General features: G+C 42.5%; 1 protein-coding gene across 2 annotated transcripts in view; it reads right to left on the bottom strand.

The window, feature by feature from the left end:
- Positions 1–16647, bottom strand: part of SPATS2L (spermatogenesis associated serine rich 2 like) — a 145821-nt gene that overhangs the window by 116969 nt on the left and 12205 nt on the right. The window contains exon 2 of one of the 2 annotated variants that reach the window (XM_084644128.1): positions 2220–2289. The gene's annotated coding sequence lies outside the window, so the exon portion shown is untranslated. Of the gene's footprint in view, positions 1–185; positions 207–2219; positions 2290–16647 lie in introns of those variants that run through there. The other variant, XM_084644129.1, reaches the window with a different exon arrangement.

Raw genomic sequence — 16647 nt, 5'->3', positions numbered from 1 at the left:
ACAATGTGTGAAAGTACATGGTTTAGTTCGCAGGATTTATGCAACTGTTCTAGTTTTGACTTGTAGTTTTTATAGTGGATGTCTCCTAGACCTCCAGAGGTAGTGCACTCTCATGAAATTAGCAGACTCCCCTCAGAGAGGCTGTCCAGCTAGTGTGTATAAAGGTGGAATAGCCATCGTCTCACCTCCTCCCCACCCTCTTTGGATCACCATGCATTAGCAAGCAGCTGATCCTATACTCTCCTGAGGACAGAGACAGCACCTGTGGTTGGCTGAGGTTGACTGTGCCTGGGAAGGAGGAAGATTTGGAGCAAATAATCAAGCAATCAGTTTGCAAACACCTAGAAGATAATAAAGTAATAAGTAACAGCATGGATTTATCAAGAACAAACCTTGTCAAACTAATCTAATAGCTTTCTTTGACAGGGTAACAAACCCCGTGGATAGGGGGGAAGTGGTAGATGTGGTATATCTTAACTTTAGTAAGGGTTTTGATACTGTCTTGCATGACCTTTTCATAAACAAATTAGGGAAATACAACCTAGATGGAGCTACTTTAAGGTGGATGCAAAACTGGTTGGAAAACTGTTCCCAGAGAGTAGTTATCAGTGGTTCACTGTCAAGCTGGAAGAGCATATCAAAGGGGTGCCGCAATAATTGGTCCTGGGTCTGGTTCTGTTCAATATCTTCATTAGTGATTTAGATAATGGCATAGAGAGTGCATATCTGTAGCAAAATAACGTGTCCCATCAAGTGTACTTAACTTGTTGTGGCAATGGACATATCACAAAATGCCTAAGCTAAAAAGATGTAAAACTGATTCTAGCACTGTCTCCTGCTGTTGCACATTTACAATGGGGAGAGGGCCAAGACTGATCATTTTGCGGAGTCCGACAGAAATCAGCAGTATTAAAAGTTAATTTTTCCTGGTGGAGTTGTGGTTTGTAAAGTGACTGGAACTGTTTAAGCTGGTAGTCTCCTCCACACCCCACTAAAAAAAGGAAAAAGGGACTTCTCATTTCTTATAGAACATGTCTCTTAGGATTTAAAAGCTTAGGGCCAGATTGTGGCCAGTCCTTACATGAGCACACAAGGCGGAAAGGGATCAAAGAGCCTCTCCACGTTAGCCTATGAAGCGTCTGCCAGCTATTACAAAAGTGCAGAGATAGCTCAGGGCTGTTCCATACCCCTTGTCATTTTTGTTGCCCTTTTCTGAACCTTTTCTAATTCCAATATATCTTTTTTGAGATGGGGCGACCCCATCTGTACACAGTATTCAAGATGTGGGCATTTGATGTTGGAAAACATCAGGAGAACACTGATGGTCTAACAGGGCAGTAAAATGAAAAATAAATGGCATGGCAATGGGATAGAGATAATAATAAAGGAATTATTATTATTAGCAGATTTCTCTATCATTGGGCTACTTGTTTATCACATTGATATATCAAGGGCCATACAACATTCCTACATCTCTCATTTGTAGGACTTAATGGGATAATTAGACCAGCAATCATCCTATTCACTTGTGCATGCAAATTCAGGCTGTGTGTGCACACTAAGGATATGTCTACACTGGGAAAATACATCATGTTAGAACACTTGTTAATTGACTTGATTTTAAACGTGACTTAAGGTACAAATTTCAAAAGTGATTTAGGAGCCTAAGTGCCATTCTCAACGGTGACTTGAGGCAATTAGGTGCCATGGGTCACTTTTGAATACAGAATTTAGACACTTTTGAAAATTTTAAAATTTCGCCCTTAGTGTGGACAAGGATAATTGTATTTTAAAACATGTCAACTGGCCTTGGTAAACGTTAGGGTCCCCCCACAACCAACCACACTTATGGTTAACCAAGACCAGCTAACATTCTTAAACATGATTGTCCTTGTCCACACTATGGGCTATGTCATGTTCAACATTGTGTTAACTAACGTGTTTTCTAACAGGATGGACTTTCCCAGCATAGACATACCCCGAGTTCTTATTATCGGATGTGCTGAGCACCATCTACAACAGAAGTCAGCAGACATAGTAGGTGTTCAGCATGACTGAAAATCAATCTCTAAATGGATAGCTTTGTAAAAAACAAATGACAATAAGTAATTAGCAGGAGAGGATGACATGAATGTGGAGTCAAGAGTCTCAGAGACCAGTGATCTATAACACTATGTAAACTGTAAGGTGATTAGTGAGAAAAAAATTAGATGTCTCACCAAACCGAATGGCTCCAGTTTCTCTCCCTCGTTTTCTAGATAATCCAGTTGCCTGTATCTTCTGTAATAGCTGGAAATTACAAGAAGAATTATTAGTTACACCATTTCTGCTTATTGTTCTGGCTCTCTTGTCATGAGTGAGCTTTTCTTGAGCAAATCTCAAAACCTGATTGCAGTTGCCATCCAACCCCTTATGCAGACAAACACAGTGCCTATATTTTGATATGTTGGGAGCCACATTGGCAGTTTGCCAAGAGCCCACAGCTCTTGCCAATTTGCATATAAATATACACAAGAAGTTTCTCAAAATCAAATGTACACAACCACAATTTGCCTGTACTTGTATGCCTATTCACAGATAAATTGAAACTGATTTCCTGCACTGGCAATGAAAACCTGTACTTTGTCAGTTTCGTCCTTCCCCTGCAGTTAGAGCAGGAGGGCAGTCCTGGGCTACAGTTTGGGACTTCATTGCCCACACTCCGGACACCTTTGGTTGTACTGTGATTATACTGGTCCGATCGCCACTTTAGTCAGACACTCAGACCCTTGTCATGACTTGCTCTGGAACAGCCATTTCAGCAGAGATAGCAAGTTCTGCTCACTGGCATCTTAACTAGCCCTTAATTCTCAAACTTCCTGAAGAGCAGACAGCCTTTGACAAATCTAGCTGGTTTGCTTTGTCTTCCTGGACTCATTTTTCCTTTGATAATACGAAATACTCACTCTTTATTACAGAATGGGAATATACGACTGTTCTCATATTTCACCCTTTTTATACACAGGGAAACAATACATTTTTCACAAAGGCCCCAGAGAGCCCTGTATGACATGAGTCCCACCTGAGCCGCAGCTTTTCTTTCAAAGCAGGATGCAAAGTTAATTTCTCCAGCATACAAAATAGCATGGTTCTCACTGAGTAACTGCCCCTGCAAAGGGTTTTTGCAGGTTAGATTGGAAGGGTCCTTTACAATCTAAACACATACTTTGCATGGCTTGCTGAATCTTAGATCACAATTACATTCGAAATCTAGTGGAGGAGTGGAATGCTTCAGAGTCTGATGCTTCACTGAGGAAATACGAAAGTCGTTAAGCTTGTTACAGTGTAATAAAGCTCTTCAGGGGTCAGACTGTGCATGGTAGGCATTGGCTTGAGTCTTAGGGGAGCCACACAGAGACCCCCGGCCCACAAGGGGAGTATGCCCATTTCTGTAGCCCTGAGAAGAGTGCAGAATGCTCCACTTTGTGCCTCCAGAAAGCTCTGGGAGGTGCATGAGAGGGGGCAAATGCTACGGCCCCACTTCCCCTCTGCCACTTTGGTGCCGGGAGGGAATATTCTGGGCCTCTGCCCAGGGAACATGGGTGGGACGGGGAGAATGGAGAAGGCTCATCGTGTCCTCTGCCTCATTTGTACGCCTGAATGGAGGCCTGGCACAATCTGAGCCCAAACAGACTCACCTAAAGATTTACTAGAGATTCAAAGTCAGCATATGTAACTTCTCTTTGCCATTCTATAGATTGGCATGTACGGTGCTGGTTATTTTAGCACTCTTGTCTTACACAGAGGGGAACAGTGCACAATTACAGTCATTGCACGTTGGAGGATTAGGGTATGTCTACACTGCACACTCCTTTCAGCGAGCATACAGTACATACACTGTGCGCCCCCTAGCATAGGTATAAATAGCAGTGCAGAAAGTGAGGCATTGCTTAGGTGTGTACAGACGCACCTGAACCCCAGGGTATATACCCTACATGGCACTCAATGTGCCCAAGCAGTGCCTCCCCCGTTTATACTGCTATTTTTAGCAGTGCAGCGTCCCACTGCTGGAGTCTTTCCTACCGCACGACAGACTTTGGCAGCGGGGAAAGGCTCAAGCAGGGGGAGGCAGCGGGGAAAGGCTCTGGCAGCTCCCTGCTGCCCAGCCTTTCCCTATTGCTTTCTCCCTGTCAGAGCCTTTCACAGCCACTTGTAGCTACACACCATAGTATTGTTGGTCACTGCAGCGAGTAGCTACATGTACCTTACATGCCACCACCAGTGGTGTCCAATATAGACATAGCCCCAGAGTCATATCAATGGTTCTGTAGTCATGGTTGTAAGACACTTTATATTCTAAGCCCCAATCTTGATTCCCTCTCCCTCCTAATCCTAAATCTGTAAGGGTGTGGGGAAGGGAAGGCTCCTCTCAGTCTAGGTATTGCTTATTCTAAGGTCAGGAGAACGTTTGTGGAAAATTCAAAATAAATCCAACAAGCCATCAAACAAGTTCCTTGACTTAGAAGAATGAATGGGTCTGTCTTTCACCCAATTGTTCTTGCTGTTTTTGTCCTATTGTATTTCAGGATTGGTTTGGGTTAGAAAATTACAAATAGTCTCATGTGCTTGTTCTCAAGGAGCACTCATGAGTGCACAGGATCACATTCATGAAGTGATTCAAATCAGAATTTCAACTCTTGTGCCTTGAGGTTTCTCATGGAAGTGGGCTATTTTTAAATTAGAGGAATAGTACAAAAATAATTTGAAGTCTTGAATCTCCTTATCTTCTGGACTCTCATAGCTTTAAAATGGTGAACGTGATTTTAAACAAAACAGCTAGATATCATTTTTAAAGTTTGCACAAAAGGAAAGTTTTATGGATATTGCAAAAGTTTTCTCCCTGCGGTAGCAGTGGCCAGAGCTCTGGGCCTTTTAAATCGCTGCCAGAGCCCTGCTTCTGGAGCCCCAGGATAGCAGCGCCATCCGGGAGCCCCCGGGGCTCTGGCAGCGATTTAAAGGGCCCAGGGCTCCTGGCCGCTGCTACTGCAGTGGAGCCCCTGGCTCTTTAAATCGTCGCCAGAGCCCTGCTGCCGGAGCCCTGGGGTGGAGACGGCGGCCGGGAGTCCCAGGCCTTTTAAATCTCAATGTAAAGGGCCTGGGGATTTAAATCTCAATGTTGAGGCCCTGTCCCCTGCTCAGGACTCTGGCATACTGGTAAGTCCTTTAAGTTACTTTCACCCCTGTTAGTATCTAACAGTAAATCATTCTTATAACTCCACGGTAAAATACTGGAACCACTGGAAGCTCAAAGATAGTTTAAAGGATGAATTGTAGGTTCTGCTGTAGCACAAGGCCTCAGAAAATTGGTGTTAGATAAAACAAATTCTACCTACTTCACAAGCTCCTACAGTATCATACTTCCAACACCCAGGAGTAAATTTGTTCATGACTGTGATGTTTACTTGCTATCTAAAGGCAGCTTAGCCTGTTTTCTATTTGTTTGTTCATTTGTTTGTTGAAGAAAATACAGTCCGGGTTTTTTTTGGCATCCATTACCGGTGTATTATTAATAATCCTGATGGGACAGACTAATTCCCCATCTCTCCCAGATGCATGAAATCACTCTTTTTCTCCTCACCAAGAAATCTGGTCATGCATTGAGCTTCCAGAGCAGCAGCATTCTTTGGGGAATTTTTAAAAATAAAACCATGTATAAATTGTATCAATGGATGCACATATCTTGGAGCAGTTACCTCTTGCAGCCTACTTGCAGAGTACTGTTTGCAACAGGGCTACATTAACTTGTACTAGGGAACTTTTAGTGCATGCCAGCAGGGTCCACGTGGGCCAGTTAGTGTACAACACACTTGCCTGCACTAGAATTTACACCCCTTTAATGTAGACTATGGCACTGTATAGATGCCCTAGGTAGATGTCTACACTGTGTTCATCTTGGTGATGCCTACGTACCATATGGCTGAATCAAGATCTGCTAACTTGATCCAAGGTGAGAATTTCTGCAAAGAATACAGGAGACCACACTTCTGGATGGTTCCCTCTATTACTGTGAAGTTACATTTCTTAATATTTGTAAAGTGCTTTGAGATGCTCAGGTGGAGGCTACATAAAATTGCATAGTATCGTTAATAATTACTGTTACCGTCCCAGATATGCCAGAGCACATCCACAGCAGTTTAAGCATATACATTTCCCTTCCCGCTCCAAAAAGAGTATATACATATACCCACTTCCAGGGGTGTGGCTTTATCAGTAACTAAAATAACAAAGCAAAGCTCATTTTAAGCTTCTGTCTCCAAGCTGTGGCTGCCTCAGAAAGACACTCCACTCTTTTTACATGCTGTTTGGGAGGTAACTAGAGCCACCTCCCAGCATGAACCAGCAGAGTTTGTATCTTTATGTAGGATTCCAATACCTGAATTCAGGGTGTGTCAGCAGAGGAGCCTAGCAAGCTGCAAAGAGGACTAGAAACTGCTTCTGCACACAGATAATACAATATACTGGAAACCATCTCTTAAAAGAAAGCTTATCTTACTACCCCAGTGCAGTGCTTGAGGCAAAAAGAGAAGGCCATTACGGAAGCTGCAGAGAATGAATCGTTTTGTTTTATTTGAATCTGTACAGTAGCTCAGCCTATAAATAGAAACCAGTATTTACATTTGCTTTACTTTATTTGAAAGTTGTGGGATTGACTGTAATCAAGCAACACCACAGAGCCTGGGAGAGCTAGTTAAGACAACCCTTGGGTACTCATATTAGCCACCTAGTGCTCAATGCTGAGAGGTGCAGTGTGCCCCCAATTCTTACTTACTTCATTGGGAGCTGAGGGTGCACAGCACCTTTCAGGATCAGGCCCTAATTCTTTTAATCTATAGGTCTGGTTTAAATCCCGATATGTCAAGTGTGGCCAGATAAATGTCCAAAGAAGTGTCAAGGTTCACAGTTAAAATGGATTTCTATGACCTATGTTAAAAAACGTTCCACAGTGTAATCAGAAAATCCCTAGAACGTAATCTAATAATTATTTAAAATTATTTTTAAGAAAGGTTCATCAAAAAAAATTAAAGTGTGTTCCAACAAATCCCCACAGTGGCATTATTCTGGGCACAAATGATCACCCTATCCATCTCTAGCAAGCCAGCATAATTAAGCATTCTACATCTACTATGATTAACAACTGGAGTTATCTGATTCACGGTTAACAACTATTTTCAACGGGAAAGTCCTCCACTTAATCTGTCCCTGGCCTCCCAACGGAATAACATGAGTTTCTGAATATTTCATATCTTTCCCAAGTGAAACTAGTTGTGCCCCCACTTTGTTGGTCGGGAAGGGCTACCAGAAGTTACACACTGACTTTTTCAGCTGCCCAAACAACAAACTAGAGAGTTCCTTAATAATTATTCCAATAGGCTTTTTTGTTTGTTCGTTTTTAAATCACTCCACTGTACCTTGAAACAGTATGGCAGGCACATTCAGAAGATCCTCTGATGTCAGGATATGACTTTATAGACTTATAGACAGTGCTTTTCCGTTTTGTTTTAAAGATAAAATGAATTACTAATCAAAACAAACGCTAAACAGAAAACGTAGGTCTGAATATATAAAGTGCTTTAACTAAGCATGAGCTGGAATTTTAGGAGACAAAGCAAAGTGTATATCACACATACAACAAATAATGTGTGATGTAAACGACACTAACACCTTATATACTGAGACTGTGGTGCACTTTAGCAGAGGGAATTACAGTGGCTAAATGTAATGGGCATATATATGTTGTTAAAAAACCCTGGAAGATATAGAAAATATTACAGATATAGTGAGTACTGGATAGCTGCAGGGACTGGCAATCCAATTCACAGCTTTGGCTTTCCTGGTCACCATTTTAAATCCAGGCCAAGTCTCTAGGGACAAAAAATCATACTGTTCAATACAGTCCCCAACGGACAAGTAGCCACATACTGAAAATTATCGGCACAGTCAATACTGTTTTTGCAGGGTCATGATAAAAGCCGAAGACTGTATTAACACAAAAGTCACCGCTAGCAGCAGCGGTCCTTCCGTGTTACACTGAAACGCACGGACAGGGCGGTCTGGGGGATTTGTACTGTGGCTGCCTTTGCTGTGCTTGTTCTGTTGGTCAAGGGGAGACTTCAGGCCCCATGGACGTCAAGTCAGCACCTTCCGACTGGACTAAGTTCTCCTATATATATACAATTGCATAATCAGGCACAAAGCTTAATGGAGCTTAATGGACAATCACTTAATGGGATGATCTCTCCCAAGGCTACTTGGTGTGCAGGGGGAGGGAAATGATCGCTCTACACCATCCACAGGAGTGGTGCATATTACTCCCAACAGTGCATCAGCTTGGGTCCATGGGCCAGTGTAGTGGGAAATGGGGCATGGCCCCACCTCCTCCCACCCCTATCTGGGTGATGCGTTCTCTGGAAGGAGGCAGGACTGAGCATTCTCAGAGACTGGTGTTGTGATCTTCCCTTGCACACCTTCCGGTCCCATGCATTCATGCAAAGGCAGATTACGGTCTGACTCACTGTATTTTTTTCTGTACAGTTTGTTTCTGTGCTTGGGTTTTTACATCATGAAGTTCTCTGGGTTACAAATTTTCCCTCTGATATAAAGCCCTGAGCACACTGGTCTTTATTAAACACTCCATTTAGAAGACAGAAAAACTCTCATTCTTGCATACAAATTCTAAGAACGGGGTTGTAATGGAACTACGTGATGTTTGTACAGATTTGTACAGAGAAATGAATACTGAATTCAATTTACACATGTAATGATAGTATTAGACTGATGTTTGTCATATAGAGTAGGAGCAAAATTACCAGTGAGACCTTCAGTGGACTTAATCATGAGTGTAATGAGAAAACTCATTCCCACGTGGTCAGTATTTCACATCACAAAAGGAGTCACACATAGCTCTCAAAGCCAAAGAAAGAAGGCTCTGTGAAATAATAATTTGTGCATCAAAGCAGCAATTTCATGGGAATTATAAACAAATAAAAAAGTTGGGAGTAAACTTTAACTTTGGAATTTATCATTTCTTTTGATGTTCTTCAAGCATTTTTTTCCTGGGAATAAATAGAATCACTGGTTTCACTCTTCCACAGATGGCATTGGTTGGACAACATATGTATTTGGAAGGGAAACAGCATGGAAAAATAAATTCTTTTTTAAAATAGTGAGTTTGGATGACATTGAGCTAAATTCTGCTCTCATCTACTTTGCTGTAAATCTGGAGTTATTCCAATGAAATCACATTCACCCCAGTCTAAAGGAGATCTACATTTGGCCCAGGGTCTGCAGACCAGTACCTTTTACACTGGTAATTTATTCAGGATTTAAGCATTTATTTACTTTTTTAGGAACACATGTATATTTACCGCTGTGCCCCAGCAACCGACATATGACTTGGCACTTCTGCTCTGAGTGTCTTTGATCCAGCAATGTGCACTTACTCATATGACATATTCTGCATATTTTATGGTATGCTAAAAAAAAGTTATGTTACAGTTAACAAGGGAAAGCTGAATGGAAAATGCTACATGTATGCGACGTGCCTGAGTTGCCATTGCCAATGCAACCTTGCTTTTCGGAATTTCCTGACTTCTGCAAATTTAATCCTGCAAGCTCAACACTATATTTATGTTATTTATTTTTAATTTAATTTCCTAGTGGTTCTGTTTGTTTGTTTTTAAGAAAAAAGGGGAAGAGGATAAAAAATAAATCTGGCTGTAATCAGCCTGCACTGCTTACAACTCTACAGGCTTCAATAGAGGACTCTACATGTTATTTTAACTAATGTGTGACTTATAGCTTGGATTCTGCTCTGCATATGAGCTGTGCTCATTTCAGTCAGTATTAAGCAATCTGCGTGACCGTCCTGAGGTGGGCTTTGCCTTCACTAGGAAAAGGTATGTTTTTAACATGGTAATAAACCCATATAAAATCCTGGCTGAAATCCTAGGTGTACTTCACCTTGACCAGTTGACACTTGTTAAAACTACAACTTGCTTGTCTACACTAGGATTTTAACACATGTTCACTAAAATTAAAACACACATTTTTTCCTGGTTTTCGCATGGCCAATGGGGCCAGTCAGCTAGAGGGGCAGTCCCTGACATAAAGTAAAGCAGCTCTTAGTGTCTATTCAGCACTAAATAGGTTCATATACTAGGCTGAGTTGTTTCCTACGTGGTTTGCCCTACTGAAGTGTTTCCCAAAATGGGAGACATGCCCCGCTGGGAGGGCACAACCAGACTTATCAATTATTCTCCAGAGTCTGATCTTTCATTTTTTAAAAAGAGTAAGCCTCTACCTATTACTGTTGTGAAGGAAACCTTCAAAATGTGACCTGAATGTAACTGAAGCAAAGACATCTACCTGAATTTGCAGAGCCTGAAACACATTCTGAGGTATGGACTGTCCTATTCCTTTTTATGCTAACTCAGATGCCAATGGTGATACCTTAAATATCACCATTGTTAACTATTTAATTGCTCATTAAACATGGAAAAAAGGTGAGGAAGCATCACATGATATAAATCTACACAAGTGTTCCCCAAAGTGGGAGCATGGGTGTGAAGGACTAGCTGGGGGCAGGGCACAGATGATGTAGTCTGCGTAAACAGACTAACGCTAGCTTGAGCCAGTGCACTAAAAATAGGGATATTGCAGCAGAGTTGGCGGCTAAGACTCGCTGCCTAAGTCCAACCGCATCTGACCCCCTAAGTCTGAGCTCCAGTGGTTAGCCCGAGCTGCCGCCTTTGCTGCTATGTGCACACTGCTATCCAGTGCTAGCTCAAGCAGAACTAACACAAGTCTGTCTACCTGGGCTCGGAGGCAGGTTCCCATCTGCACTGTAGACGTAACCTAAGATCCTCAAATAAAAAGGCAGTACATTAACTGCATATTACCAGGTGCTCAGAGTCAACAAGTATGGTGTATTTGAGTTTGGTCATGGAGCCGGATGTAGTAATTATTTGGGTACAATAATCCCAATGGGAGTTGCCCAAATCAGTCTTTATAACAACAGGATTCCACTGTGCATTATGAAAAGACCATCCCTGAAATGTCCAAACAAGGATCAACCATTAGGTCAATATGCTTTTCAGTCCCATTGACTTTACTTATATTTATAAGTAAAGGGCCCGATCCTACACACCTTAAACAAACAGTCTTTATTCATGTGAGCAATACCACTGACTTCTATGGGACTCTTTACAGTAGTAAGTATTACTCCCATAAGTAAGGGTTGCAGGATTGGGCTCAAGAAGCATAACTGGGCAATGGCCAAAGTATTTTTTTAAATTATTTTTTTCTTTATTTTTGGTAGACATTCAGCAGAAGAAATGTCTGTAGCAAATGGGTGACAGTTATTAGCTTTCTCTTTCATTGCAGTGCTGATTCAGAATACTCTTCCTCTTTCAGAAAATCTGAAATTTTCTATTAAAAAAACAAACTAAATTTTTGGAGCTAAAATACAATGATATAAAACAAACTTTACACATGAAATATATTGTTGCTGTGACTGGGATGTATTCAGCAATAAATCTGCATCACAAGACAAAGATCTGTTCTTTGCCAAGGTAAACATATAAAGGCAGTACGGTAATATCCATTTCTGGCAAAGGGCTGACACACCAGAATCCAGTGATAAATATCTTGCTAAATCTCTTTACAGTGGAACTTCTTATGAGAAGTGCAGGGGAAAAAAAATCCATGACATAGAGGCGCTGGGTAATATGATGCTATACCAACTGAGGGATTGATCTTAAATTTATCAGGCAGTCAAGAGTGCTCAGCGCCTGACAAAATCAAGCCTTCAGCCGAGATGATGAAGCAACAACAGGCTGTTTTGAAAGAGAGAAACGTCATTTCAGAAAATTCTCCACAATACAGATACTGCAGATAAATCTTACAGACAACCGGGGGGGGGGGGGGAGGGGAAACAAAGGGTTCTCTCTGTCTGTGTGTTGCTTTTGCCAGGACCAGAGCAGGAATGCAGGTCAGAACTCCTGTAAAGGGCTAATAAGCAATCTAGTTAGATATGCGTTAGATTCTGTTTTGTTTAAATGGCTGATAAAATAAGTTGTGCTGAATGGAATGTATATTCCTGTTTTTGTGTCCTTTTGTAACTTAAAGTTTTGCCTAGAGGGATTCTCTATGTTTTGAATCTGATTACCCTGTAAGGTATTTACCATCCTGATTTTACAGAAGTGATTCTTTTACTTTTTCTTCAATTAAAATTCTTCTTTTAAGAACCTGATTGTTTTTTCATTGTTCTTAAGATCCAAGGGTTTGGGTCTGTGTTCACCTATGCAAATTGGTGAGGATTTTTATCAAGCCTTCCCCAGGAAAGGGGTTGTAGGGTTTGGGAGGATTTTGGGGTGAAAGACGTTTCCAAGCGGGCTCTTTCCCTGTTATATATTTGTTAGATGCTTGGTGGTCGCAGCAATAAAGTCCAAGGGCAAAAGGTAAAATAGTTTGTACCTTGGGGAAGTTTTAACCTAAGCTGGTAAAAATAAGCTTAGGGCGTTTTTCATGCAGGTCCCTACATCTGTACCCTAGAGTTCAGAGTGGGGAAGGAACCTTGACACAAGCATAGCCTGGCATGTAGGTTGCAGAGGGCAGGTTTTATCCTCCAGCGTAATAATACAGAGAACTTAAATACAGACCTACTGTCAAGGTTGTACTAAAAGAGCTGACCTAAACCAGAGCCTCATTCATGATCATCTATAGATATGATTGGCAATGAGCATCAGGTTGAATTCTGGCAGGGAGCTAGCTGAACAGCAAGGCTGAGAACCAAGTGACATACCAAAACCTTGACAGAATAAAAATGTACACTTCACAGTGTAAAGATGTCCAGCTGGCCAGATCTCTTTAGGTACCTCTGGTGCAGTAATCTAACTAATAACTATGGCTCAGTATACAGAGAGAGGTACAGCAGATCCATCTTTATCAAGATCTTTTCCCCTATAAAGTTTCTAGGTTATACAGTTATTATCTGGGACTTGTCCACACAAATTCCACTTGTCCACTTAATTCACAACAAGCTGGGAAGTAAATCTACCCTGCACTAGCTGCTGTGCAGTAAGTGGACAGGGGATGGATCACTTGATGATTACCATATTGTGTTCATTCCCTCTGAAGCACCTGCATTGGCCACTGTCAGAAGACAGGATACTGGGGTAGATGGACCATTGGTCTGATCAAATATTGACATTCTTATGTTCTAAGTGTTTTTGTGGACCATGCTGCCATGCACTAAACAGTTCCTTAGTGCGATCCTGATCTACAAACATACAGGCCTGGTCTACACTACGAGTTTATGTCGGATTTAGCACCGTTAAATCAAATTAAGCCATCCACACAACGAAACCATTTTTTTCTACATAAAGGGCTCTTAAAACTGATTTTTGTACTCCTCCCCAATGAGGGGATTAGCGCTGAAATCAACATCGCCGTTTCGAATTAGGGTTAGTGTGGATGCAATTCGAAGGTATTGGCCTCCGGGAGCTATCCCACAGTGCACCATTGTGACTACTCTGGGCAGCACTCTGAACTCGGATGCACTGGCCAGGTGTACAGGAAAAGCCCCGGGAACTTTTGAATCTCATTTCCTGTTTGGCCAGGCAAGCTCATCAGCACAGGTGACCATGCAGAGCTCATCAGTACAGGTGACCATGCAGTCTCGGAATCGCAAAAGAGCTTCAGCATGGACCGAATGGGAGGTACTGGATCTGATCGTTGTATGAGGAGAGGAATCCGTGCTATCAGAACTACGTTCCAAAAGACGAAATGCCAAAACATTTAAAAAAATCTCCAAGGCCATGAGGGACAGAGGCTACAGCAGGGACGCAACACAGTGCCACGTGAAACTTGAGCTCAGACAAGAGTACCAGAAAACCAAAGAATCAAACAGATGCTCTGGGACAGAGCCCCAGACATGCTGCTTCTACGACGAGCTGCATGCAATTCTAGGGGGGGCCACCACCACTACCCCACCCCTGTCCGTGGACTCCAATGATGGGTACTCTCCACCATGCCTGAGGATTTTGCGGACAGGGAAGATGAGGAGGAGGAGGATGAGCTTGAGGAGAGCACACAGCACACCTTTCTCCCTGACAGCCAGGATCTTTTTATCACCCTGACTGAAATATCCTCCCAACCCAACCAAGCCGAAGAAGGGACCTCTGGTGAGAGTACCTTTTTAAATATACTACATGTTATAAAAGCAAGCGTTTTTTAATGATTAAGTAGCCCTGAGGACTTGGGATGCATTCGTGGCCAGTACGGCTACTGGAAAAGTCTGTTAACGTGTCTGGCGATGGAGCGGAAATCCTCCAGGGACAGTTCTCCTGGAGGTACTCTAAAAGCCTTTGCAGAAGGTTTCTGGAGAGAGCATCCTCCATGGTAGGACACTTTACCACATCATGCTAGTAGCAAGTAATCTGGTATCACTGCATGACAAAGCCTGGCAGCGTATGGTCCTGGTGTTTGCTGGCATTCAAGCAACATCCATTCTTTATCTCTCTGCGTTATCCTCAGGAGAGTGATATCGTTCATGGTAACCTGGTTGAAATAGGGGAATTTAATTAAGGGGACATTCAGAGGTGGCCGTTCCTACTGGGCTGTTTGCCTGTGGCTGAAAAGAAATCCTCCCCACAGTTAGCCACGCAGTGGGAGTGGGGAAGCCATTGGCGCTGAGCTGTTCGCGTTTGGCTAGAAGGGATCTTCCCTGATACCAGCCACATGGTGGGGTGAGGGGTAAAGTGATCATCCCAGAGAATTGGATGGGGGGGCTTACTTTGGTTTCTGCTGCGGCACGTTAACAGGAAAACCGCAGCACTAAATGGCCAAATCAACGTGTTTTGCTTGGTATGGGAGAGGAGGGCACTGCTGTTATGAAGGTTGCAGAAGCTGAAAGACTATGGCTTACCATGACCACCTGCAAGCTGAATTCTGTTGCCTGGCACTGTGTGTGTGATCTCTAACACCAAAGCCGCAGGCACTCAATATAAGATGCAAAATGCGACCTTGTACCAAAATCACATGTGCAATGTAATGTGAATAATGTTGTTCACCGTGAAAGAGTATAGCCATTGTTCTCTAAAATGTATCTTTTTAAATACTTCACTCCCTTTTTTAACTCCAGCAGCGGCAAATGTTTTAAGCCTCCCTCCTCCGTCCCAAAGGCAATCTCAGATAAATCATCCCCAACCTGCAACGCTATGTGGTCCCACCACTCTGTGCTTGTTTCTTGGACCCAGAATCAGCGTTCCACGGCATGAGCCTGCCCCAGTAACACCATGATCTCCAAATTGCTGGGGACCGCAGTTTTAGAGAAATCTGTGTTCATGTCCTCATCACCGTGCTGCCATTGCCTCCTCGCCTGGTTTTTCAGGTGCGGGTTCTGCATAAAATGCAGGATAATGCGCGAGGTGTTTACAATGGTCATAACTGCTGCGGTGAGCTAAATGGGCTCCATGCTTGCTGTACTATGACATCTGCTCAGGCAATCCATGGAAAAGGGCGTGAAATGATTGTCCGCTGTTGCTTTCACGGAGGGAGGGAGGGTTGACTGACGACATTTACCCATAACCACCCGCAACAAATTTTTGGCCCCATCAGGCATTGGGAGCTCAGCCCAGAATTCCAATGGGCAGCGGGGACTGTGGGAACTGTGGGATAGCTACCCACAGTGCACCGCTCAGAATGTCAACGCTTGCCACGGTACTGTGGATGCACACCGCCGAATTAATGTGCTTAGCGTGGGCGCATGCACTCAACTTTATACCATCTGTTCCCAAAAATAGACTTCTCTAAAATCGGAGTACTTTTGTAGTGTAGACATGGCCACACAAGAAGGTGAAGTGACTTGTCCTACATCATGCAGCAGCTCATTGGCAAAGCTGGGAAAAGAACTTGGGTCTCCTGACTCCCAGTGCAGCCCTCTCCACTAGACCACACTAGGCCTGAGTTTGACAGACCTTTTGTGAAAACTTTCAATATATGAAGGTATAGGAGGCATTGAAATGTTACAGTCTATTAAAGGTTACATTTGATACAACCTCAATTGTAAAAATATTGTGTTTTATATTCATCCTTCCAAAACTGCCATAAAACTTCACTACTCCATTCACAAAAACTATTCTCCCATCCATCATCATCATTCATCCTCCACAAAAACAACACAACAGCAACAACAAAAATCCTGAGTGGAATTTTGCAAGATTGTATTTTTAGAGTGTTTATAGTTTAAGGTTTCTATCTGATTTGCATAAAACAAAAATACTGTTACATATTCATATAAATTTAGTTTATAATTGTATTGTATTTCATCCTTACAGAGTATATTTTATCTGTTGTTTAAGACAATAAAAATTAATCTAGAAAGAAACTTGTGAGGAGTGGTTCTCAACCTTTTCCATGCCATGGCCCCGTGTTACAACAGAAAAAAGTTTTGCGATCCCCATTCCCATCTAGCTATAAAGAAAGGGAGGGTTGTCATGACCCCCTGAAAGCTGTTTGTGAATCCCCAGGGGGGTGCAACTCCTGGCTTAGAGAACTGGTCACAAATGGAAAAATTTAAACAGGAAAAATTTTGAAAATGTCAAAGTC

The sequence above is a fragment of the Lepidochelys olivacea genome (assembly GCF_965140295.1).
Source record: "Lepidochelys olivacea isolate rLepOli2 genome assembly, chromosome: 11".
NCBI classification, from domain to species: domain Eukaryota; kingdom Metazoa; phylum Chordata; order Testudines; family Cheloniidae; genus Lepidochelys; species Lepidochelys olivacea.
This window is presented reverse-complemented; position numbering and strand designations above follow the sequence as displayed.